The sequence below is a fragment of the Loxodonta africana genome, chromosome 2 (assembly GCF_030014295.1).
Source record: "Loxodonta africana isolate mLoxAfr1 chromosome 2, mLoxAfr1.hap2, whole genome shotgun sequence".
In the NCBI taxonomy this organism is placed as follows: domain Eukaryota; kingdom Metazoa; phylum Chordata; class Mammalia; order Proboscidea; family Elephantidae; genus Loxodonta; species Loxodonta africana.
Window position 1 is genome coordinate 68391032 of NC_087343.1, and position 25147 is coordinate 68416178.

Here is a 25147-nt window from a genome sequence, read left to right on the forward strand (position 1 = left end):
ACAGCATTCGGAAATCAAAAAGATTAACAATAAAATCACAGAATTAGACAACTCGAAAGGAAGTCAGAGGAGCAGAATCGAGCAATTGGAATGCAGAGTTGGGGAGTTAGAGGGTAAGGCAATTGACATCAATATAATTGAAGAAAAATTAGATAAAAGAATTTAAAAAAGTGAAGAAACCCTAAGAATCATGTGGGACTCTATCAAGAAGAATAATTTGCATGTGACTGGAGTTCCATAACAGGGATAACAGAAAATACAGAGAGAATACTTGAAGATCTGCTGGCAGAAAACACCCCTGGCATCATGAAAGATGAAAGGATATCTATCCAAGATGCTCATCGAACACCATACAAGATAGATCCCAAAAGAAAATCCCCAAGGCATATTATCATCAAACTTGCCAAAACCAAAGAAAAAGAGAAAATTTTAAAAAGCAGCCAGGGATAAAAGAAAAGCCACGTACAAAGGAGAATCAATAAGAATAAGTTCAGAATACTCGGCAGAAACCATGCAGGCAAGAAGGCAATGGGATGACATACTTAGAGCACTGAAGGAGAAAATATGCTAGCCAAGAATCACATATCCAGCAAAACTCTCTCTCAAATATGAAGGTGAAATTAAGACATTTACAGATAAACACAAGCTTAGAGAAATTGCAAAAACCAAACCAAAGCTACAAGAATTACTAAAGGAAATCTTTAGTCAGAAAATCAATAATATCAGATACCAACATGACACAAGGTCACAGAACAGATATCAACACAAATAGGGACATCACAAAAACAAAATAAGATTAATTAAAAAAAAAAAAAACTTAAAACAGGGAATCATTGAAGTCATTATGTGAAAGATTACAATAATCAAAAAGAGGGACTAAATACAGGAGGCATAGATCATCCATATGGAGAGGAAAACAAGGTGATATAGGACAATACAAGTTAGGTTTTTACTTAGAAAAATAGTGGTAAATATTAAGGTAACCACAAAGAGGTCTAACAATTCCATACTTCAAAATAATAACCAAGATAAACATAACGACTCAGCAAAAATAAATTCAACTACTATGAAAAGGAGGAATACACATTCTAAAAAGAAAAACTTAGCACAAAAAAGTAAGTGGAAAAATGAAATTGTCAATAACACAAAAAAAGACATCAAAATGACAGCACTAAACACATACTTATCTATAATTATGCTGAATGTAAATGGACTAAATGCACCAATAAAGAGACAGTCCCAGACTGGATAAAAAAACATGATCCATCTATATGCTGCCTACAAGAGACACACCTTAGACTTAGAGACACAAACTAAAACTCAAAGGATGGAAAAAAATATATCAAGCAAACAACAATCAAAAAAGAGCAGGAGTGGAAATATTAATTTCTGACAAAATAGATTTTAAAGGTAAATCCATCACAAACGATAAAGAAGGACACTACATACTGATTAAAGGGACAATTTACCAGGAAGATATAACCATATTAAATATTTATGCACCCAGTGACAGGGCTGTAAGATAGATGAAACAAACTTCAACAGAATTGAAAAGTGAGATAGACACCTCCACAATTATGGTAGGAGACTTCAACACACCACTTTCAGTGAATGATAGGACTTGCAGTAAGAAGCTCAATACAGACACGGAAGATCTAATTGCTACAATCAACCAACTTGACCTCATAGACTTATACAGAACATCCCACCCAACAGCTGCAAATTGTTCTTTTTTTTCTAGTGCACATGGAACATTCTCTAGAATAGAACACATATTAGGTCATGAAACAAACCTTCGCAGAATCCAAAACATCGAAATATTATAAAGAATCTTCCCAGACCCTAAGGCCATAAAAGTAGAAATCAATAACAGAAAAACTAGGGAAAAGAAATCAAATACCTGGAAACTGAACAATACCCTGCTCGAAAAAAATCTGGGTTATAGAAGACATTGAGGAGGGAATAAAGAAATTCTTACAATGCAATGAAACTGAAAACACTTCCTATCAAAACCTCTGGAACACAACAAAAGCAGTACTCAGAGGTCAACTGATATGGATAAATACACACATACATAAAGAAGAAAGAGCCAAAATCAGAGAACTGTCCCTACAACTTGAACAAATAGAAAGCAAGCAACAAAAGAATCCATCAGGCACCAGAAGAAAACAAATAGTAAAAATTAGAGCTGAACTAAATGAATTAGGGAACAGAAAAACAATTGAAAGAATTAACAAAGCCAAAAGCTGGTTCTTTGAAAAAATTAACAAAATTGATATACCATTGGCCAGACTGACTAAAGAAATACAGGAAAGGAAACAAATAACCTGAATAAGTAGTGAGATGGGCCATATCACAATAGACCCAACTGAAATTAAAAGAATCAAATCAGATTACTAAGAAAAATTGGACTCCAACAAATTTGAAAACCTAGAAGAAATGGGTGAATTCCTAGAAACACACTACCTACCCAAATTAACACAATCAGAAGTAGAACAACTAAATAGACTCGTAACAAAAAAAGAGATTGAAAAGGTAATCAAAAAACTCTCAACAAAAAAGAGCCGTGGCCCAGATGGCTTCACTGCAGAGTTCTACCAAACTTTCAAAGTAAAGTTAACACCACTATACTGAAGGTATTTCAAAGTATAGAAAAGGATGGAATAGTACCTAACTCATTCTATGAAGCCAGCATACCCTTGATACCAAAACCAGGTAAAGACACACACACAAAAAAAAAGAAAATTACAGACCTATATCCCTCATGAACAAAGATGCAAAAATCCTCAACAAAATTCTAGCCAACAGAATTCAACAACATATCAAAACAATAATCCACCATGACCAAGTGGGATTCATACCAGGTATGCAAGGTTGGTTCAATATTAGAAAAACAATTATTGTAATCCACCATATAAATAAACAAAAGACAAAAACCACATGATCTTATCAATTGATGCAGAAAAGGCATTTGTCAAAGTCCAACACCCATTCATGATAAAAACTCTCAGCAAAATAGGAATAGAAGGAAAATTCCTCAACATAATAAAGGGCATCTATACAAAGCAGGTTTTTCTGGGATACAAAGCCAACAGCCAACATCATCCTAAATGGAGAGAGCCTTAAAGTATTTCCCTTGAGAAGGGGAACCAGACAAGGATGCCCTTTATCACCACTCTTATTCAACATTGTGCTGGAAGTCCTAGCCAGAGCAATTAGGCTAGACAAAGAAATAAAGGGCATCTGGATTGGCAAGGAAGAAGTAAAATTACCTCTATTTGCAGACAACATGATCTTATACACAGAAAACCCTAAGGAATCCTAAAGAAAACTACTGAAACTAATAAAAGAGTTCAGCAGAGTATCAGGATACAAGATAAACATACGAAAATCACTTGGATTCCTCTACATCAACAAAAAGAACATTGAACAGGAAAGCACCAAATGGGCCTTTGTCAAATATCAGCTGCTCATATGTGGATGGATTTATATCTGAGTTCTCAATTCTGTTCCACTGGTCTATGTGTCTATTGTTGTACCAGGACCAGGCTGTTTTGAATACTGTGGCTGTATAATATGTTCTAAAATCAGGTAGAGTGAGTCCTCCCACTTTGTTCTTCTTTTTTAGAAAGTAGCCCATGAGAAGAAAATACTTAAGAATAAATCTTACCAAAGGTGCAAAAGACCTATACGAAGAAAAATAAAAGGTACTACCACAAGAAACCAAATGAGACCTACATAAGTAGAAAAACATACCTTGCTCATGGATAGGAAGACTTAACATTATAAAAATGTCTATTCTACCAAAAGCCATCTATATATACAATACACTTTCGATCCAAATTCCAACTAAATTTTTTAGTGTGGTGGAGAAACAAATCACCAACTTCATATGGAAGAGAAAAAAGCCCCACATAAGTAAATCGTCACCAAAAAAGAAGAACAAAGTGGGAGGACTCACTCTACCTGATTTTAGAACATATTATACAGCCACAGTAGTCAAAACAGCCTGGTCCTGGTACAACAGACACATAGACCAATGGAACAGAATTGAGAACTCAGATATAAATCCATCCACATATTAGCAGCTGATATTTGACAAAGGCCCAGTGTCAGTTAATTGGGGAAAAGATAGTCTTCTTAACAAATGGTGCTGGCATAACTGGATAGCCATCTGCAAAAAAAATGAAACAGGACCCATACCTCACACTATGCACAAAAACTAACTCCAAATGGATCAAAGATCTAAACATAAAGTCTAAAAATGATAAAGATCATGGAAGAAAAAATAGGGACAATGTTAGGAGCCCTAATACAAGGCATAAACAGAATATAAAATCTTACTAAAAATGACAAAGAGAAACCAGATAACTGGGAGCTCCTAAAAATCAAACACCTATGGTCATCTAAAGACTTCACCAAAAGAGTAAAAAGACCACCTACAGACTGGGAAAAAATTTCCAGCTAGGACATCTCCGACCAGCGCCTGATCTCTAAAACCTACGTCATTCCGCTGAAACTCAACCACAAAAAGACAAACAACCCAATTAAAAATTGGGCAAAGGATATGAACAGGCACTTCACTGAAGAAGACATTCAGGTGGCTAACAGATACATGAGGAAATGCTCTCGATCATTAGCGATTAGAGAAATGCAAATTAAAACTACAGTGGGATTCCATCTCACTCCAACATGGCTGGCATTAATCCAAAAAACACAAAATGATAAATGTTGGAGAGGTTATGGAGAGATTGGAACACTTACACACTGCTGGTGGGAATGTAAAATGGTACAACCACTTTGGAAATCGATCTGGCATTTCCTTAAAAAGCTAGAAATAGAACTACCATACGATCCAGAAATCCCACTCCTCGGAATATATCCTAAAAAAACAAGAGCCTTTACATGAACAGATATATGCACACCCATGTTCATTGCAGCACTGTTTACAATAGCAAAAACATGGAAGCAACCAAGGTGTCCATCAACGGATGAATGGATAAATCAATTATGGTATATTCACACAATGGAATACTACGCATCGAGAAAGAACAGTGAGGAATCTGTGAAACATTTCATAACATGGAGGAACCTGGAAGGCATTATGCTGAGTGAAATTACTCAGTTCAAAAGGACAAATATTATATAATGCTAATATTACAAGAACTTGAGAAATAGCTTAAACTGAGAAGAAAACATTCTTTTGTGGTTACGAGAGGGTGGAGGGAGGGAGGGTGGGAGAGGGGCATTCACTAATTAGATAGTAGATAAGAACTACTTTAGGTGAAGGGAAAGACAGCACGAAATACAGGGGAAGTCAGCACAGTTGGACTAAACCAAAAGCAAAGAAGTTTCCTGAATAAACTGAATGCTTCGAAGGCCAGCATAGCAGGGGCAGGGATCTGGGGACCATGGTTTCAAGGGACTTCTAAGTCAATTGACATAATAAAATCTACGAAGAAAACATTCTGCATCCCACTTTGAAGGGAGGCGTCTGAGGTCTTAAAAGCTAGCAAGCAGCCATCTAAGATGCATCAATTGGCCTCAACCAACCTGGATCAAAGGAGAATGAAGAACACCAAGGTCACAAGGTAATTATGAGCCCAAGAGACAGAAAGGGAGACATGAACTAGAGACTACATCATCCTGAGACCAGAAGGACTAGATGGTACCCGTCCACAACTGATGACCGCCTTGACAGGGAACACAACAGAGAACCCCTGAGGGAGCAGGAGAACAGTGGGATGCAGACCCCAAATTCTCATAAAAAGACCAGGCTTTATGGTTTGACTGAGACTAGAAGGACCCTGGCAGTCAGGGTCTCCAAACCTTCTGTTGGCCCAGAACAGGAACCATTCCCAAAGCCAACCCGTGAGACATGGAATGGACTGGACAATGGGTCGGAGAGAGATGCTGATGAGGAGTGAGCTGCTTGCACCCTGTGGACTCTTGAGACTATGTTGGCATCTCCTCTCTGGAGGGGAGATGGGAGCATACAGGGTGTTGGAAACTGGCAAAATGGCCCCAATAGGAGAGACTGGAAGGAGGGAGCGGGCTGACTCATTAGGAGGAGAGTAAATGGGAGTATATATAAAGGTGTATATAAGTTTATATGTGAGAGACTGACTTGATTTGTAAACTTTCACTTAAAGCACAATAAGAATTATTTTTAAAAAATAACTTAATTACATATTTTGACATGAGAGTCTACAAAGGGATCAAAGAAATAGATTCCTAAATAACAATCAATATCCAGAAACTTTAAATCAGGGAGTACTGACAGGCCAACAATTAATAGGCACCCCTATGATAGTGCTGTCAGTGATAGGATAATATCCATACGCCTACAAGGAAGACCAGTTAATACGACTATTATTCAAATTTACACACCAACCACTAGGGCCAAAGATGAAGAAATAGAAGACTTTTATCAGCTGCTGCAGTCTGAAATTGATCGAACACGCAATCAAGATGCATTGGTAATTACAAGCGATTGGAATTCAAAAGATGGAAACAAAGAAGAAGGATCAGTAGTTGGAAAATACAGCCTTGGTGATAGAAACAATGCTGGAAATTGAATGATAGAATCTTGCAAGACCAATGACTTCTTCACTGCAAATACCTTCTTTCACCAACATGAACGGTGACTATACACACGGACCTCGTCAGATGGAACACACAGAAATCAAATTGACTACACCTATGGAAAGAGACGATGGAAAACTTCAATATCATCAGTCAGAACAAGGCCAGGGCCTACTGTGGAACAGACCATCAATTGCTCATATGCAAGTTCAAGCTGAAACTGAAGAAAATCAGAGCAAGTCCATGAGAGCCAAAATATGACCTTGAGTATATCCCACCTGAATTCAGAGACCATCTCAAGAATAGATTTGACACAATGAACACTAGTGATCGCAGACCAGACGAGTTGTGGAGTGACATCAAGGACATCATCCATGAAGAAAGCAAAAGGTCACTGAAAAGACAGGAAAGAAAGAAAAGACCAAGCTGCACGTCAGAGGGGACTCTGCAACTTGCTCTTGAGCATCGAGCAGCTAAAGCAAAAAGAGGAATTGATGAAGTAAAAGAACTGAACAGATTTCAAAGGGCCTCTCGAGAAGACAAAAGAAAGTATTATAATGACATGTGCAAAGAGCTGGAGATGGAAAACCAAAAGGGAAGAACACTCTCAGCGTTTCTCAAGCTGAAAGAACTGAAGAAAAAATTCAAGCCTCAAGTTGCAATAGGGAAGTATTCCATGCGGAAAATATTAAACGATGCAGGAAGCATCAAAAGAAGATGGAAGGAATACACAGAGTCATTATACCAAAAAGAATTAGTTGATATTCAACCATTTCAAGAGGTGGCATATGATCGGGAACCAATGGTACTGAAGGAAGAAGTCCAAGCTGCTCTGAAGGCATTGGCTAAAAACAAGGCTCCAGGAATTGATGGAATATCAATTGAGATGTTTCAACAAATGCATGCAGGGCCAGAGGTGCTCACTTGTCTATGCCAAGAAATACGGAAGACATCTTCCTGGCCAACTGACTGGAAGAGATCCATATTTATGCCTATTCCCAAGAAAGGTGATCCAACCAAATGTGGAAATTATAGAACAATATCATTAATATCACACACAAGCAAAATTTCGCTGAAGATAATTCAAAAATGGCTGCAGCAGTATATTAACAGGGAACTGCCAGAAATTCAGGCTGGTTTCAGAAGAGGATGTGGAACCAGGAATATCATTGCTGATGTCAGATGGATCCTGGCTGAAAGCAGAGAATACCAGAAGGATGTTTACCTGTGTTTTAGTGACTATGCAAAGGCATTTGACTGTGTGGATCATAACAAACTATGATCCACACTTAATTGTGGAATGGGAATTCCAGAACACTTAATTGTGCTCATGAGGAAACCTTACATGGATCAAGAGGCAGTTGTTTGGACAGAACAAGGGGATACTGATTAGTTTAAAGTCAGGAAAGGTGTGCCTCAGGGATGTAGTCCTTCACCATACCTATTTAATCTGTATGCTGAGCAAAGAATACGAGAAGCTGGACTATATGAAGAAGAACGGGGCATCAGGATTGGAGGAAGACTCGATAACAACCTGCGTTATGCAGATGACACAGCCTTGCTTGCTAAAAGTGGAGAGGACTTGAAGCACTTACTAATGAAGATCAAAGACCACAGCCTTCAGTATGGATTACACCTCAACATAAAGAAAACAAAAATCCTCACAAATGGGCCAATGAGCAACGTCATGATAAACAGAGAAAGATTGAAGTTGTCAAGGATCTCATTTTACTTGGATCCACAATCAACAGCCATGGAAGCAGCTGTCAAGAAATCAAAAGACACATTGCATTGGGCAAATCTGCTGCAAAGGACCTCTTCAAAGTGTTGAAGAGCAAAGATGTCGCCCTGAGGACTAAGGTGCGTCTGACCCAAGCCATGGTATTTTCAATCACATCATATGCATGTTAAAGCTGGACAATGAATAAGGAAGACCGAAGAAGAGTTGACGCCTTTGAATTGTGATGTTGGCAAAGAATATTGAGTATACCATGGACTGCCAAAAGAACGAACAAATCTGCCTTGGAAGAAGTGCGGCCAGAATGCTCCTTAGAGGCAAGGATGGCGAGACTGCGTCTTACATTCTTTGGACATGTTGTCAGGAGGGATCAGTCCCTGCAGAAGTACATCATGCTTGGCAGAGTACAGGTTCAGCGAAAAGAGGAAAACCCTCAAAGAGGTGGATTGACACAGTGGTTGCAACAATGAGCTGAAGCATAACAATGATTGTGAGAATGGCGCAGGACCGGGCAGTGTTTCATTCTGTTGTGCATAGGGTCACTATGAGTTGGGATGGACTCGATGGCACCTAACAACAACAACAACAACAACAACAATGGTGGTGCAGTGGGTAAGAGCTTGCTGCTAACCAAAATGTCGGCAGTTCAAATCCACCAGCCACTCCTTGGAAACTATGTGGGGCAATTCCACTCTGTCCTAAAGGGTCATTATGGATCAGAATCAACTCTACAGCAATAGGTTTGCTTAGTTTTTTTTTTTTTAATGATAAAATGGGAGATTACAACCAGTGTATATCAAGGCATGAAAATGCTATTGCCACTAAAGATATGTACTATGTTCAGCTTGAGTTGGAGGGCAAAGGTTAGTATATAATTGGGATGGAGAAAGAAACAGCTGTAGGCATTCCAAGCCCAGGCAAAAATGGTGCCTACCATCTGAACACGTCCCAGAAGGCTTTGTGGTTGAGGCTGAAGGTCCACTGTAGTTTAATGACAGAAGAGAGGTAGCAAGACAGGCAATGCAGCAGGAAAGATGATTAGCATAGATGAGCCCTTTTCATTAATAACCATGAAAATACATCATCTGGAAATTCAAACACTTGCTGTTAGCTGATTATCTTTAGTTCATACCATTTGAACAAGCTGATCCTATTGTTTTTACATAAAGATATAAAAACCAAATATGAATCTCTAACACAGAGTCCATCTTAGCATACCAAGATATTTGTTTATTGAATAAAAGATCTTAAACTAATTGGTCTTATAGGCTGCTGTACTAATTAAAAAAAAAACCAAACCCCTTGCCATCAAGTCGATTCCGACTCGTAGTAACCCTATAAGACAGAGCAGAACTCCCCCATAGGGTTTCCAAGGAGCAGTTAGTGGATTTGAACTGCTGATTTTTTGGTTAGCAGCTGAACTCTTTAACCACTGTGCCACCGGGGCTCCGCATTGTGCTCTCCAAGGCAATCGTTCAGAAACTCACTGATACCTTTGCTTCTTACTATATAGCACTGATACCTATCACCATTCAGGCCTTTTTATTATAATTTTGCTGTATATGTGTCCTATATATAACGATCTTATATGTCATATTGTAATTATTAACAAATAAATTTTTCCATGTTTAGTACTTCAAGCAACATATGTAACATATATAACCGCCTATAACAATTTCTAATAACTTTGATACAACCAGTATTACCACACTGTATATGTGTATAAAATATGAGTTGAAGTTGACTCCACAGGATTTTTTTTAATAGCTAATCTATGAATTCTTAATACAGATATTATTTCCATCAGTGTGATAGTTAATGTTACATCAACTTAGCTAGGCCATGATTTTTAGTGGTTTGGCAGACGTTATGTAATCAACCTCCACTTTGTGACCTGATGTGAGCTGCCAATCATTTGGAAGGTGAGTTTCCTTGGGAGTGTGGCCCATGTCCAATGTATATGGATGTTCTGGCGAAGCTTGCGTTCTCTCTCCATCCTTCATTCGTCTCTGACGTCCAATTTTTGGGATGTGCCCCAGCACTCTTCAGCCTGATCTACAGATTTGGGGTTTGTCAGCCCCTGCAACCACGTGAGTCAGGACAAGTCTCCAGCCTGCTCCCTGACCCACTGATTTGGGACTTGTCAGGCTCCACAATTGTGTGAGCTATATCCTTGAAATAAATCTCTCTATGTATATTTATGGAGTCCTGGTGGTGCAGTGGTTAAGAGCTTGCTGCTAACCCACAGGTTGGCAGTTCAAATCCACTAGCTGCTCCTTGGAAACCCTATGGGGCAGTTCTACTCCATCCTATAGAGTTGCTGTGAGTTGGAATCAACTCAACAGCAATGGGTTAACGGGTATGTACTAGGTGAGGAACCCCAGTGGCGCAGTGGTTAAAGTGCTTGGCTGCTAACCAAAAGTCAGCAGTTCAAACCCACCAGCTGCTCCACAGGAGAAATATGTGGCAGTCTGCTTCTGTAAAGATTACAGCCTTGGAAACCCTATGGGACAGTTCTGCTCTGTCAGGTTTCTAAAAATACATAAAATAGCTATTAGGACCACATTGCATGGACCCTGAGATCACAGGACTCCAAGTCGAATATCAGGGCTATAATATCACCTGTAATTTACTTTAAAATTATACAGTACCGTGTTACATAAAGTTTGTGAGTTAAACTTAAGCCAAAACCTAAGACACTGCTATTTAAAGTAATCAGGAGTTCTTCCTCCAGGACTGAAGCTATGTCCTTCCCTTCAAGTATCACTCTCTGAATCTCCACTAAAGAATTACTATTATCATGAGGAACTTTAGAAGTAAATTTTTCACTGGTGAAATTAGTGTTGCTCAAGCTATGTGTTTGACCAGAAAAGGTGTACAGGCACTTTTGCTCTTGCATAAATGAAGTCTACAAATTTGGTGAACCCAGAGGCCTACCACCTTCAAATGAACAGCCAGGTCTAAAACTCTATTTCATCCTGTGCCTATTTTTTAATGGTGGAATCTATTTCCTTTTCAAACTGGGTTAGCTGATACTGCTGACAGAATATTGTTGTATTTTCCTCAAAATGAACCATTCTCACAAGGTCCTTGTCAAAGTACCTGAAAGGACATAAAGTGGGATCTTCACTGGATTTATAGGGATTATGTTTTAATGTTCTGTACCTGCTGGCTTAAAAAAAATGTTTATGTGGCAGTATTTTGTTCAAGAAACACAAATTAATTTTAATAGATGATGTGGTAGCAACGTTGTAGAGGAAGAAACAGGGTTCACATCTTCCTCTAATTGTCATAGGCTGCCATTTTATCCAATCCACAATTGATTATGGGAATGGTGCAGGACCAGGCAGTGTTTTAGTCCATTATGCATAAGGTCACCATGAGTTGAGGGGGTAGGGGGCATCTCGAAGGCACCTAAAAGTAACAACAAGAACAAAAACCATTTTACCAAATCAATCTGATAATTGTGAACAGTTGATTGACCCAGGTCAAGTACGGCACAGATGACTAATGGGTATAATGTAATACAGAATCTGTTTATCTATAAAGCTGTTTATCAAGTGACAAGTTTAATTAAATAGGAATTCCATATATAATATTTAGAGAAAACTATTTGCTATAACTACTTCCAAAACAATGTCTCAGCTATTTTAGAGATTTATGATTCTCAAGCACCAGTATTTCTTAGATTCTAAGAATTTTAATTAAAAATGTACACCAATACAAGAAAGGTCTTCTTTTTTCCTCTTTCTGTGTTTGCTGTGTGATCTTAGACAAATTAGATGCTTTTCTTGGCCTCAATTTTCCCACAGCTAAAATGAAGAATTGAACCAAATGATTTCTAAATTACTTACTCATTCTAGCCATTTAGGAATCAGTTAATTAAGGAGCCATTTGTTGAGGACCCCTTGAGCTACTGCACTAGGCAAGAGGTGAGGCAGAGTGTGTGGGATATAAGACTAAAGGTAAGACAGATAAAATAACAAAGTTCTTGACTTCAGAAAATTTATGATGTACTATGAGAGGTATCCTGAAAGAGATGAAACCAAGGTGTTGGGAAAATTAAAAAGGTGGATCAATCCATTTTCATGGAGGCTTTGAAAGATTTCGTGAAAGAAAAGAAAGCTAAGTTGAACAACCTTCAAGAAGGTGTAGGATTTTGGCAGCTAAAAATGGGACCAGGGAGAGTTTTTTTTTTTTTTTTTTTAAACATGTGCAGATAGTTGGTGAGTGCATATAACAAAGTAATAGATGTTCTTTCAGCTCAGCCCCTGACCTTTTCTTGGAAACTTGAATTCATGTAACTATATATTTTATATGTAAACATGGCAACAGATTTATTCACGGACTTTTTGCAAAGATTAGATCTTTTGTGAAATTCTTAATATTAAAACAGAAAGAGCAGAGAAAATCACAGTCTTAGACATCTTTATATCAGTTAGTTATCCTATTGATATGTCCTCTTGAGAAAGCCACAGGCCAGACCCAGAGCTGCCAATATCTCTTGGCACACAACACTTGAGAAAAAGGGGGCAGGGGATGAAAGAACTTGCTAGCATATTGTGTAAAAATCAGCATATGCTACACCAAAATGAAAAGCTAAAAAATCCTTGTCTTTTTCTGTGTCACAGGAATGCCAAATTTTACTACATTAGTGGAATATCGAATTTTACTATTTTAGTTATTAGTAAGAAAGTTAGAATGCCATGGGCTATGTCTACAAGTGTAGAAGTGAAATCATGCCAGGTATATCTTGTTAAGGTGTTGCCTATAGACACACACGCATCCGTACATACAGACATGAATAGGTATATATATATTCAGTATTTTAAGTACTTTAAAACTACTAACTGCCCACAACTCTATGAGTACACTAGGAATACACAGAAATCAAATTAACTACATCTATGGAAAGAGACGATGGACAACATCAACAGTCAGAACAAGGCCAAGGGCCAACTGCAGAGCAGACCATCAATTACTTATATGCAAGCTCAAGTTGAAGCTGAAGAAAACTAAAACAAGACCTCTAGAGCCAAAATGCAATCTTGAATATATCCCACCTACATTTAGAGACCATCTCAAGAATACATTTGACACATTGAGCACCAAAGACCAGACGAGTTGTGGGATGACATCAAGGATACTATACATGAAGAAAGAAAAAAAAAAACAGACAAGAAAGAAAGAAAAAAACAAAATGAATGCCGAAAGAGGCTCTGAATATTGCTCTTGAACATAGATTAGCTAAAGTGAATTGAAGAAATCATGAAGTAAAAGAGCTGGACAGAAGACTTCAAAGGGCAGCTTGAGAAGACAAAGTATTATAATGAAATGTGCAAAGACCTAAAGTTAAAAAACCAAAAGGGAAGAGCACACTCAGCATTTCTCAAGCTGAGAGAACTGAAGAAAAATTTCAAGCCTCGAGTTGCAATATTGAAGGGTTCTATGGGCAAAAAAAGAATGACCCAAGAAGCATCTAAGGAAGATGAAAGGAAGACTCAGAGTCACTAAGCCAAAAAGAATTGGTCAATGTTCAACCATTTCAGGAGAAGGCATATGATCAAGAACCATTGGTATTGGAGGAAGAATTCCAAACTGTACAAAAGGCATTGGTGAAAGCAAGGCTCTATAAATTGATGGAATACCAAATGAGATATTTCAACAAATGGATGCAATTCTGGAAACACTCTCACATCTATACCAAGAAATTTGGAAGACAACTACCTGGCCAACTGCCTGGAGGAGACCCATATTTGTGTCCATTCCAAAGAAAGGTGATCTGATAGAATGTGGAGATTATCGCACAATATCATTAAAATCGCACCCAAGTAAAATCTTGCTGAAGATAATTCAAAAACAGTTGCAACAATACCTCAACAGGAAACTGCCAGAAGTTCAATCCAGATTCAGAAGAGAATGCGGAATCAAGCATATCATTGGTGATGTCAGATGGATCTTGGCTGAAAGCAGAGAATACAAGAAATATGTTCACTGTGTTTTATTGACTATGCAAAGGCATTCAAATGCGAATCATAAATTATGGATAACATTGCGAGGAATGGGAACTTCCGAACTCTTAATTGTGCTCATGAAGAATCTATACGTAGGCCAAAAAGCATTCGTTCAAACAGAACAAGGGGATACTGCGTGGTTTAAAATTAGGGAAGATGTGTGTTGGAGTTGTATACTTACACCATATTTATTCAATTTGTATGCTGAGCAAATAATCTGAGAAGATGGACTATATGAAGAAGAATGGGGCATCAGGATTGGAGGAAGACTCATTAACAACCTGTGATATGCAGATAACACAGCCTTGCTTGCTGAATGTGAAGCAGACTTGAAGCACCTAGTGATGAAGATCAAAGACTACAGCCTTCAGCATGGATTACACCTCAGCATAAAGAAAACAAAAATTCTCACAATGGGACCAATAAGAAACATCATGATAAATGGAGAAAAGATTGGCATTGTCAAGAATTTCATTTTACTTGGATCCACCATCAACGCACTGAAGTCAAGAAATCAAATGATGTATTGCATTACACAATCTGCTAGGAAAGACCTCTTTAGAGTGTTAAAAGCAAAGATGTCACTTTGTAGAATACGGTGCTCCTGACCCAAGCCCTGGAATTTTCAATTGCCTTCTATGCATGCAAAACCTGGACAATGAATAAGGAAGGTGGAAGAAGAATTGATGCCTCTGAATTATGGTATTGACAATGAATATCAAATATACCATCGACTGCCAGAAGAACAAACATATCTGTCTTGGAAGCAGTACAGCCAGTATGGTCCTTAGAAGTGAGGATGGCGAGACTTTGTCTCACATACTTTGGATGTGTTATCTATCAGGAGGGACCAGTCCCTGGATAAGGAAACGCTCAGTAGAGGGTCAGAGAAAAAACAAGAAACCCTCAAAGAAATGGATTGACACAGTGGCTATAACAATGGGCTCAAACATAGCAACAATTATGAGGGTTGTGCAGGAGTGGCAGTGTTTCATTCCATTGTACATAAGGTTGCTATGAGTCAGGACCGACTGGACAGCACCTAAGAAAAGTAACAGGACAACTCTATGAAGTGGTGCCTACTATTTCCACATTTTACTGATGTGAAAATCGAAGCACAATAAGGCTAAACAATCTGCCCCAAGTTACTACCAACAAATGGAAGAGCCAGGTTTCAAATCCATAATTGTCTTGTTCTAGAATATGCTCTCAACTCCTCTACATTTGACTGCCTCTGTAGAGTTGCCTAATTAACATAGACAGATTTAGACTTTTGCATCTGTTCTGCTGCATGTATAACAACAGTGTCAAGCAAACCAAAGGATGAGATGGCCTCATAATAGGTTTATTTCTCCTGAGATTCAATTCCCCAGGTGCAAATAATTAAAAAGTATATTTAACATCCCATGAGACTTCAGTAAAAAAACTGAGTGACAAGCTGCAGAAATAAAGCAGGTAAAACCTGAAGCTTATAGAAGTAATATAGTTATTTCTAAACCTGGATATGTTGATGTTACCTAAGGAATTGAGACAAATTATATGAAAATTTAAAATATACCCCAGGGTATATTTTATTTCAAGAAAAAGAAAATCTGGCTTTTGGAAAAAATATACAGTGGTAATTCTTAAAGTCTGGGACTATAAAACACAGTTTTCAAAAATCAAATATTTACATAAAAAATAAAAGGATTTTGGCAATTGGATAGCTATTTTTGTTAAAAATAGCAAAAGTTACTTAAAAATGATACTGGTTATGAAATCTGGGAATTCAACTGCTGAAATAAAACTGATTTAAAAATACCTTGTATATTAGAAACTGTCAGAATTATTAAAATCTTCTGACAGGCATAATGTCAGAAGAGATGGTAATCACGTTTACTGATTCACTCAAATCGTATATAAAAGAAAACTGAAAGATTAATAATCTTAATACTCAAATATTTACAGGGAAGAGGATTGAAATTTTGTGGAAATATTATATAATAAAAATGTAATTGTAGAGGCAGCTCTAAGATGGTGGAATAGACCGACACTTCCGGCGAGCCCTCTTTATAACAAAGACCCGAAAAAACAAGTGAAACAGGTATATTTATGACAAGCTAGGAGCCCTGAGCATCAAAGGCAAGCTTAGAAAATGAACTGAGGGGCAGGGGGAGGAAGAGACAGTTCATAAGCAGAGAAGAGTTACCAGACCTGAATCGCTGGGAGCCCTCGGGCACCATTCCCGGGAGCAGCAGTGGTGGGCTGGTACTAGCATTTGGCATCAGTTTCCTCAGGGAGAAGCAGCCAGCCACACAGCCTACTCACACCACTGGAACCAGAGAAGAACTGCACTGCTGGCAAAACTAAGTACCTGCATATATTTAACACCCCCCCCCCCCCACGCACTGCCAAACCAGCTTCAGCGGCTGACTTCCCTGGGCCTGAGATAGACCCTGTTGAGTGCCTAGAGCTATCCTACTGGCCTTGGAGAACGAATAAATTTGCAATTGGGGTAAAAGATAAATTGCCAGCTCCACTAACTGGGGGAGCTCAGGACAGAAGCAGCTCCTGCCCAGGCATAAACAGTCCGTGGACTTCAAGTTCCTTTCCCCTCTGCGTGGGCCTGTGTGTTCCTATTTCAGGAGAATAGACCTTTGTTGGCAGATTCCAACTGTTTCAGCTGTGCAGTGGAGAGGTGAGTGATGTTTGACATTGCTTTGCCTATTAAACAGGGTCCTCACCCACCCACTTCAGGGGACTAAGGACTGGTAGCTCCACTCAGGTCACCCAGCCACCAGTAATAGGGGTCCAAGGATAACTGGTACCACCCAGTCCTTACAACCAAAAATATTGGGTGCCCATGGTCTGTCTGCAGAACCCACCCACCTGTACACTCTAGGGAACAGGGACATGCTTTCATCACAGACATGTAGGGGATGATTCTTAGCCCTCTGCCTTGTTCAGAGTGTGACCCCCTGCTACAGCCAGGTACCGGTATATACACCAATCACCCCTGCCCCTCTAAGACCGTAGGACAGAGCCTGTACCAATCCCTCAATGATCAGATACCTGGAAATCTGAGCTGAATTCATAAATGAAAAGTGAACGCACTCCTAGACTGATTACCTGATAACAGCTCTAGCCATCTGGGGACAGGACGTCAGAGCTACAAAGGTGAAAATGATCAAGCTAGCTCACTCAAGCAACTCATTTGGGCATATCAAAACAAAACAAAGCAAGAAGCTATGACACAATAAGCAAACATAAAATAAAGTAATACAATAACTTATAGATGGCTTGGAGACAACAGTCAGTATCAAGTCACATAAAGAAACAGACCATGATCACCTCAACAAGCTCTCAAAACAAATAATTAAGGGATCTTCTAGACAAAAGTACATTCCTGGAATTATCAGAGGCAGAATACAAAAGATTTAATATACAGAACCCTTCAACACATCAAGAAGGAAATGAGGCAATATGCAGAACAAGCCAAGGACAGCACAGATAAAGCAACTGAAGAAATTAAAAAGATTATTCAGGAACATAATGAAAAATATAAAAAGCTGGAAAAATCCATAGACAGACAGCAATCAGAAATTCAGAAGATTAATGATAAAATTACAGAAGTAGAACTCAATAGAAAGTCAGAGGACCAGAATTGAGCAAGTGGAAGGCAGAATTGGCGAGATTGAAGATAAAGCACTGGGCACTAATATATTTGAAGAAAAATCAGATAAAAGAATTTGAAAAAATGAAGAAATCTTAAAAGTCATGTGGGACTCTATCAAGAGAAATAGCCTACAAGTGATTGGAGTACCAGAACAGGGAGGGATAACAGAAAATACAGAGAAAATTGTTGAAGATTTGCTGGCAGAAATCTTCCCTGATGTCATGAAAGGTGAGAAGATATCTATCCAAAATGCTCACTGGAAGGTCACCAAGACATATTATAATCAAACTTGCCAAAACCAAAGATAGGGAATTTTAAGAGCAGCTAGGGATTAAAAAAAAAAAAAGTCACCTACAAAGGAGAGCCAATAAGAGTAAACTTGGACTACTCAGCAGAATCCATGTAGGCAAGAAGGCAATGGGATGAATTATGTAAAGAATTGAAGGAAAAAAATTGCCAGCAAAGAATCATATAACCAGCAAAACTGTCTCTCAAATATGAAAGTGAAATTAGGACATTTCCAGAAAAAAACAGAAGTTTAGGGAATTCGTAAAAACAAAACCAAAACTACAAGAAACACTAAAGGGAATTCTTTGGTTAGAAAATCAATAATATCAGGTATCAACCTAAGACTAGAACATTGGACAGAGCAATCAGAAGTCAACTCAGACAGGGAAATCACAAAAATAAATCAAGATAGAAAAAAACACTCAAAACAGGGTAACAGCGATGTTATTATGTAAAAAAAGACAAAATTAAAACAATAAAGAGGGACTAAGAAGTGTAGTCATAGATCTTCCATATGGGGAGGAAGATAAGGTGATACGAAGAAATAAAAATTAGGTTTAAATTTAGAAAAATAGAGGTAAATAATAAGGTAACTACAAAGGAGACAAACTATTCTACTCATCAAAATAAAATACAAGAAAAAATAGAGACTCAGCAGAAACAAAATCAACAATGAATATGAGAAAAGGACAATATATAAAGGTAATCTACTCAGCACATAAAATTCAGTTGGAAAAAGAACCTGTCAACAACACACAAAAAAAGACATCAAAATGATAGCACTAAATTCATACCTATCCATAATTATGCTGAATGTAAATGAACTAAATGCACCAAAAAACAGACAGAGAGTGGCAGAATGGATCCGTCTATATGCTGACTACAAGATACACATCTTAGACTTAGAGACACAAACAAACTAAAATTCAAAGTATGGAAAAAATATATCAAGCAAACAACAATCAAAAAAGAGCAGGAAAGGCAATATTAATTTATGACAAAATAGACTTTAAAGTTAAATCCACCACAAAGGATAAAGAACAACAATATTACTATACAGATTACTACGAAAAATTGTACTCTAACAAATTTGAAAACCTAGAAGAAATGAATGAATTCCTAGAAACACATTACCTACCTAAACTAACACAAACAGAGGCAGAACAACTAAATAGACCTGTAAAAAAAGAAGAGATTGATAAGAAAATCAAAAAACTCCCAACAAATAAAAGCCCTGGCCTGGACAGCTTCACTGCAGAGCTCTACCAAACTTTCAGAGAGGAGTTAACACCACTACTACTAAAGGTATTTCAGAGCATAGAAAAGGACAGAATACTCCCAAACTCATTCTATGAAGCCACCATATCCTTGATACCAAAACCAGGCAAAGACACCATAAAAGAAGAAAATTACAGACCAATATCCCTCATGAGCTTAGATGCAAAAAACTTCAACAAAATTCTAGCCAACAGAATTCAACAACGTATAATAATTCACCATGGCCAAGTGGGATTCATACCAGGTATGCAGGCAAGGTTCAACATCAGAAAAACAATTAATGTAATCCACCATATAAATAAAACAAAAGACAAGAATCACATGATTTTATCAATTGATGCAGAAAAGGCATTTGACAAAGTCCAACACCCATTCATGACAAAAACTCTCAGCAAAATAGGAATAGAAGGAAAATTCCTCAACATAATAAAGAGTATTTATACAAAGCCAATAGCCAACATCATCCTAAATGGAGAGAGCCTGAAAGCATTCCCCTTGAAATCGGGAACCAGACAAGGGTGCCATTTATCACCGCTCTTTTTCAACATTGTGCTGGTGGTCCTAGCCAGAGCAATTAGGCTAGATAAAGAAATAAAGGCCATCCAGATTGATAAGGAGGAAATACAATTATCTTTATTTGCAGATGACATGACCTTATACACAGAAAACCCTAAGGAATCCTCAAGAAAACTACTGAAACCACCAGAAGAGTTCAGCACAGTATCAGGATATAAGATAAACATACAAAAACCAGTTGGATTCCTCTACACCAACAAAAAGAACATCCAAGAGGAAATCACCAAATCAACATCACTTACAGTAGCCCCAAAGAAGATAAAATACTTAGGAATAAAGCTTACCAGAGATGTAAAAGACTTATACAAAGAAAACTAAAAAACACTTTGCAAGAAACCAAAAGAGACCTACATAAGCGGAAAAACATACCTTGTTCATGGGTAGGAAGACTTAACATTATAAAAATGTCTATTCTACCAAAAGCAATCTATAGATTTCATGTAATTCCAATCCAAATTCCACTGACATTCTTTAATGAAATGGAGAAACAAATCACCAACTTCATATAGAAGGGAAAGAGGCCGTGGATAAGTAAAGCATTACTGAAAAAGAAGAACAAGGTGGGACCCCTTAATCTACCTGATTTTAGAACCTATTACACCGCCAAAGTAGTCAAAACAGCCTAGTACTAGTACAACAACAGATACATAGACCAATGAAACGGAATTGAGAATCCAGACATAAATCCATCCACATATGAGCAGCTGATATTTGACAAAGGCCCCAAAACTGTTAAATGGGGAAAAGACAGTCTTTTTAGCAAATGGTGCTGGCATAACTGGATGTCCATCTGCAAAAAAATGAAACAAGACCCATACCTCACTCCATGCACAAAAACTAACTCAAAGTGGATCAAAGATCTAAGTATAAAATCTAAAATGATAAAGATCATGGAAGAAAAAATAGGGACAACATTAGGAGCCCTAATACATGGCATAAGAGTATACAAAACATTACTAACAATACAGAAGAAAAACTAGATAACTGGGAGCTCCTAAAAATCAAACACCCATGCTTATCCAAAGACATCACCAAAAGAGTAAAAAGATTACCTACAGACTGGGAAAAAGTTTTTAGCTATGACATTTACAGTCAGTGCCTGATCTCTGAAATCTACATGATACTGCAAAAACTCAACTACAAAAAGACAACCCAGTTAAAAAATGGGCAAAAGATATGAATAGATACTTCACTAAAGAAGACATTCAGGTAGCTAACAGATACATGAGGAAATGCTCACGATCATTAGCCATTAGAGAAATGCAAATCAAAACTATAATGAGATTTCATCTCACTCCAACAAAGCTGTCATTAAGCCAAAAAACACAAAACAATAAATGTTGGAGAGGCTGTGGAGAGATTGGAACTCTTATACACTGCTGGTGGGAATGTAAAATGGGAAAACCACTTTGGAAATCAATTTGGTGCTTCCTTAAAAAGATAGAAATAGGAGGCGGGGCCAAGATGGCGGACTAGGTGGATGCTACCGCAGATCCCTCTTGCAACAAAGACTCGGAAAAACAAGTGAATCGATCACATATATAACAATCTACGAACTCTGAACAACAAACACAGACTTAGAGACGGAGAACGAACAAATACGGGCAGACAGCGATCGTTTTCAGAACTAAGAGCCAGCGTACCAGCTGATTACCTGGAAAATCTAGTTTCCCAGTGATGGCTCGGAGACAGCAGTCCATATCAAACCACATAAAGAAACAGACCATGACAGCTTCTCCAACCCCCCAAACAAAAGAATCAAAATCTTTCCCAAATGAAGATACAATCCTGGAATTATCAGATACAGAATATAAAAAACTAATTTACAGAATGCTTAAAGATATCACAAATGAAATTAGGATAACTGCACAAAAAGCCAAGGAACACACCGATAAAACTGTTGAAGAACTCAAAAAGGTTATTCAAGAACATAGTGGAAAAATTAATAAGTTGCAAGAATCCATAGAGAGACAGCATGTAGAAATCCAAAAGATTAACAATAAAATTACAAAATTAGACAACGCAATAGAAAGTCAGAGAAGCAGGCTCGAGCAATTAGAATGTAGACTGGGATTTATGGAGGACCAGGGAATCAACTCCAACATAGCTGAAAAAAAATCAGATAAAAGAATTAAAAAAAATGAAGAAACCCTAAGAATCATGTGGGACTCTATCAAGAAGGATAACTTGCGGGTGATTGGAGTCCCAGAACAGGGAGGGGGGACAGAAAACACAGAGAAAATAGTTGAAGAACTCCTGACACAAAACTTCCCTGACATCATGAAAGACAAAAGGATATCTATCCAAGATGCTCATCGAACCCCATTTAAGATTGATCCAAAAAGAAAAACACCAAGACATATTATCATCAAACTTGCCAAAACCAAAGACAAACAGAAAATTTTAAAAGCAGCCAGGGAGAAAAGAAAGGTTTCCTTCAAGGGAGAATCAATAAGAATAAGTTCAGACTACTCAGCAGAAACCATGCAGGCAAGAAGGGAACGGGACGATGTATACAGAGCACTGAACGAGAAAAACTGCCAACCAAGGATCATATATCCAGCAAAACTCTCTCTGAAATATGAAGGACAAATTAAGATATTTACAGATAAACACAAGTTTAGAGAATTTGCAAAAACTAAACCAAGACTGCAAGAAATGCTAAAGGAGATTGTTTGGCCAGATGACCAATAATATCAGGTACCAGCACAATACAAGGTCACAAAACAGAACGTCCTGATATCAACGCAACTCAAATAGGGAAAGCACAAAAACAAACAAATTAAGATTAATTCTAAAAAATAAATAAATAAACAAAATAATACACACAACAGGAAATCATGGAAATCAATAGATAAACGATCAAAATAATCAAAAAGAGGGACTAAATATAGGAGGCATTGAACTGCCAGATGGAGAGTGATACAAGGTAAAATAGAAGGATACAAGTTAGGTTTTTACTTAGAAAAATAGGGGTAAATAAAAAGGTAACCACAAAAAGGAATATCAATCCCATAACTCAAGAAAAAAGCCAAGAAAAACGTAACGACTCAATAAACACAAAGTTAATCATTATGAAAATGAGGATCTCACAAGCTACTAAGAAAAACGTCTCAGCACAAAAAAGCATGTGGAAAAATGAAATGGCCAACAACACACATGAAAAGGCATCAAAATGACAGCACTAAAAACTTACTTATCTATAATTACGCTGAATGTAAATGGACTAAATGCACCAATAAAGAGACAGAGAGTCACGGACTGGATAAAGAAACACGATCCATCTATATGCTGCCTACAAGAGACACACCTTAGACTTAGAGACACAAACAAACTAAAACTCAAAGGATGGAAAAAAATATATCAAGCAAATAATAAGCAAAAAAGAAGAGGAGTAGCAATATTAATTTCTGACAAAATAGACTTTAGACTTAAATCCGCCACAAAGGATAAAGAAGGACACTATATAATGATAAAAGGGACAATTGATCAGGAAGATATAACCATATTAAATATTTATGCACCCAATGACAGGGCTGCAAGATACATAAATCAAATTTTAACAGAATTGAAAAGCGAGATAGACACCTCCACATTTATAGTAGGAGACCTCAACACACCACTTTCGGAGAAGGACAGGACATCCAGTAAGAAGCTCAATAGAGACACGGAAGACTTACTTACAACAATCAAACAACTTGACCTCATAGACTTATACAGAACTCTCCAACCAACTGCTGCAAAATATACTTTTTTTTCTAGTGCACATGGAACATTCTCTAGAATAGACCACATATTAGGTCACAAAACAAATCTTGGTAGAATCCAAAACATCAAAATATTACAAAGCATCTTCTCAGACCACAAGGCAAGGAAGCTAGAAATCAATAACAGAAAAACTAGGGAAAAGAAATCAAATACTTGGAAACTGAACAATACCCTCCTGAAAAAAGACTGGGTTATAGAAGACATCAAGGAGGGAATAAAGAAATTCTTAGAAAGCAACGAGAATGAAAATACTTCCTATCAAAACCTCTGGGACACAGCAAAAGCAGTGCTCAGAGGCCAATTTATATTGATAAATGCACACATACAAAAAGAAGAAACAGACAAAATCAGAGAACTATCCCGACAACTTGAACAAATAGAAAGTGAGCAACAAAAGAACCCATCAGGCACCAGAAGAAAACAAATCATAAAAATTAGAGCTGAACTAAATGAATTAGAGAACAGAAAAACAATTGAAAGAATTAACAAAGCCAAAAGCTGGTTCTTTGAAAAAATTAACAAAATTGATAAACCATTGGCCAGACTGACTAAAGAAAAACAGGAAAGGAAACAAATAACCTGAATAAGAAACGAAGGACCACATCACAACAGAACCAAATGAAATTAAAAGAATCATTTCAGATTACTACGTAAAATTGTACTCTAACAAATTTGAAAACCTAGAAGAAATGGATGAATTCTTGGAAAAATACTACCTACCTAAACTAACACATTCAGAAGTAGAACAACTAAATAGATCCATAACAAAAAAAGAGATTGAAACAGTAATCAAAAAACTTCCAACAAAAAAAAGTCCTGGCCCAGACGGCTTCACTGCAGAGTTCTACCAAACCTTCAGAGAAGACCTAACACCACTACTACTGAAGGTATTTCAAACCATAGAACAAGACGGAATACTACCCAACTCATTCTATGAAGCTACCATCTCCCTGATACCAAAACCAGGTAAAGACATTACAAAAAAAGAAAATTTTAGACCTATATCCCTCATGAACATAGATGCAAAAATCCTCAACAAAATTCTAGCCAATAGAATCCAACAACACATCAAAAAAATAATTCACCGTGATCAAGTGGGATTTATACCAGGTATGCAAGGCTGCTTTAACATCAGAAAAACCATTCATGTAATCCATCACATAAATAAAACAAAAGACAAAAACCACATGATCTTATCAATAGATGCAGAAAAGGCATTTGACAAAGTTCAACACCCATTTATGA